Source organism: Lepus europaeus, chromosome 1, assembly GCF_033115175.1.
Source record: "Lepus europaeus isolate LE1 chromosome 1, mLepTim1.pri, whole genome shotgun sequence".
Lineage (NCBI taxonomy): Eukaryota > Metazoa > Chordata > Mammalia > Lagomorpha > Leporidae > Lepus > Lepus europaeus.
The window spans coordinates 163,660,512-163,663,927 of NC_084827.1; the positions used below are offsets into that span (position 1 = coordinate 163,660,512).

The 3,416-nt window shown below is 56.9% G+C and overlaps 1 pseudogene; it reads left to right on the forward strand.

Moving 5' to 3' along the window:
• The first annotated feature begins 206 nt into the window (after positions 1-206).
• On the forward strand, positions 207-2,379 carry LOC133760232 (tubulin alpha-8 chain-like; annotated as a pseudogene).
• Positions 2,380-3,416: the final 1,037 nt, after the last annotated feature.

The window sequence follows — 3,416 nt, forward strand, 5'->3', positions numbered from 1 at the left end:
GTCACCAGTCAAGGCTTAGATGCAGGAGGTGGGGCAAGGGGTGCAGAGCCCGGAGACCTTGGCTCTCCACCAGAGAAGGGCTGAAGGCAGGCAGGCAGGAAGTGTGTCTGGGCACGATATGCTTCTCTCTGCTAAGACTGTTTGACCGCCCTTTGCCCGTTCGGCGTGAGTGCCTCTCAGTCCACGTGGGGCAAGCTGGCGTGCAGATGGGCAATGCCTGCTGGGAGCTCTGCTTTTCGGAACATGGGATCCAACTGGATGGGCAGATGTCCAGCGTCAAGACCACTGGGGGAGGAGATGACCCCTTCAATACCTTCTTTAGTGAAACCGGGGCTGAAACACACGTGCCCCAGACAAGTGTTGGTGGATCAGGAGCCCACCATGATTGGTGAGCGGTGATCAGCCCTACAATGGCGTCGGCCCCAGGTGCTGCCACCAAGTCCGTATCCACCACTGGGAGCACTGGAGTCTGCAGTTTCAGTCTCTCAGTGGTTGAAGCCAACTGGAACTCCCGATGTAGAAAGTCACTGTCACTCAGTTCCGGAGCCCCAAGGCCACGCCATATCCTCCTCCTTGTCGTGGAAACACATCCAGGCAGGGCAGTCATGGCCGTCTGAGTCACAGGCAAGGAAGATGCTGCCCTCAACTACATCATCCGCAAGGAGCTCACTGACCCGGTGCTGGACCAGATCAGAAACTGGTGAGGGAAGGGCTGAGGGCTGGGCAGGGGAGCCTGGATTGCTGCCATGAAGTGGTCTGGAGGCCAGATGGAGGAAGGGCAGCTCCGTCCCGGGGAGGGGCTCCTGAACAAGCCTTGGACGCACAGGATCAAGACTGCACTCTGATCAGGGGAGGCCGCCTGTAAGCACCAGCCAGGAACAGAGAATCTTCCGTAGTAACTGGCCTGGCGCTAGGCAGAGTGACCCCTAGTGTCAGCAGGTAGATGAGCTGCCTGGCCAAGTGAATAAACACCCCCAGAAGACCACCTCGTACAGCAGGCGTGTGGGCAGGAGGCCCTGTGAGAATCAGGGAACCAAGTAATACCGGCCCAAGGCTCTGTGGCTGATGTTGGCCTCCACCAAGGATGGGGATCAGAATTCTGGATTGTTCATCTCAGCTGGAGAAGCCTTCCAGACACATCTGGGGGCCCTGGATAGGAAGCTCGGTGGAGCTGGCAAGTTACGTTGACAAAATGATTCAAGGCAGTGGGATAAGATTCAAGAGAGTTCTGTGTTAAAGACCACAGGAAACTGGAGTGCAACAGTGACCAGGAGGAGGCCCTTTCCGTGAGGATCTCTTTTGTGCTCTCGGAGAAGTCCTCCAAAGATTTCATGAAATTTTGTTGGGTCTCCTTACCAATTCCTCACCACCCAGCCCCTGGTATCACAGCACAAGCTGGCTCTTCCCTGTTCGCCAGCTGCACTTCACACGCCGCGTTTTGCTTCCCTCACTTTCCGGTCTGACCAGTGCACAGGACTTCAGGGCTTCCTGGTGTTCCACAGCTTTGGAGGGGGCACCGGCTCTGGTTTCACCTCGCTCCTCATGGAGCGGCTCTCTGTCGACTACGGCAAGAAATCCAAGCTGGAGTTCTCCATCTACCCAGCGCCCCAGGTGTCCACAGCCGTGGTCGAGCCCTACAACTCCATTCTGACCACGCACACCACCCTGGAACACTCGGACTGTGCCTTCATGGTGGACAACGAGGCCATCTACGACATCTGCCGTCGCAACCTGGACATCGAGCGCCCAACCTACACCAACCTCAACCGGCTCATCAGCCAAATCGTCTCCTCCATCACAGCGTCCCTGCGCTTCGACGGGGCCCTCAACGTGGACCTGACGGAGTTCCAGACCAACCTGGTGCCCTACCCCCGCATCCACTTCCCCTTGGCCACCTACGCGCCGGTCATCTCCGCGGAGAAGGCCTACCACGAGCAGCTGTCGGTGGCGGAGATCACCAACGCCTGCTTCGAGCCCGCCAACCAGATGGTGAAGTGTGACCCCCGGCACGGCAAGTACATGGCCTGCTGCCTGCTGTACCGGGGGGACGTGGTGCCCAAGGACGTGAATGCCGCCATTGCCGCCATCAAGACCAAGCGCAGCATTCAGTTTGTAGACTGGTGCCCCACGGGCTTCAAGGTTGGCATCAATTACCAGCCGCCCACCGTGGTGCCTGGGGGTGACCTGGCCAAGGTGCAGCGTGCCGTGTGCATGCTGAGCAACACGACCGCCATCGCGGAGGCCTGGGCACGCCTGGACCACAAGTTTGACCTGATGTATGCCAAGAGGGCGTTTGTGCACTGGTACGTGGGGGAGGGCATGGAGGAGGGGGAGTTCTCTGAGGCCCAGGAGGATGTGGCTGCCCTGGAGAAGGATTAGGAGGAGGTGGGCATGGATAGTGTGGATGGGGAGGGAGAGGAGGAGGAAGCACTGAGTATTACAGAGATTTTGTGTGTCTGCCCTAAATAAAATGCCTGGCTTATTGTCTCATACACGTCTTTTTCTCTTGGGGAAAACCAAAGGGGAAGGCACTCTCACTCACTCTCTCTCTGTCTCTCTCTTTCTCAGACTTATTGTATGTATTTACTTGAAAGGCAAAGTTACAGAAAGAGGAGGAGAGATTGAGATCTTCCATCTGCTGGTTCACTCCCTAAATGGCCACAACAGCCAGGGCTGGGCCACACCGAAGCCAGGAGCCAGGAGCTTCATCCGGGTCTCGCACATGGGTGCAGGGGCCCAAGCGCCTGGCTGTCCTCCACTGCTTTCTCAGGCACATTAGCAGGGAACACATTAGCAGAGCAGCCGGGACTCGAGCCAGTGCCCATATGGGATGCTGGCATTGCAGGTGGCAGCTTAATAAGCTATGCCACAGTGCTGGGACCCAGGAGGGCTTCTCTTCCATGGGAGACAGGAAGGCTGATGTCAGCCTGCATTCCCAGACGGCAGATCGAATGTCATATTTCAATTCCAGGAGGCACAGTGGGGGCCCAGGGGAATAAAACCAGGATGATGCAGCTGAATCAGTGACAGCTCAAAGCACCCTTGGGTGAGTGGCAGGCAAGGGAGTGGTAGCTTATTCACCAACTCAGCTCTTTCTTAACATTTTTAGTTATTTTATTTTATTTGAGAGACAGAGACAGACACACAGAGATCTTCCATCTGCCCGTCCAGGTCCTAAATGCCTGCAATGGCCGGGACTGGGCCAGGCTGAAGCCAGGAGCCAGGAACTCAATCTAGATCTCCCACGTGGGTGGCAGGGATCCAACTATTTGAGCCATCGCTTGCTGCTTCCCAAGCTGCACATTAGCCAGAAGCTGGAGTCAGAAGTGGCGCTGGGACTGGAACCCAGGCATATAATATGGGATGCCGCTACCCCGCTGAGCCAAACACCTGCCCATGGCTCTGCTGTTTTGTTG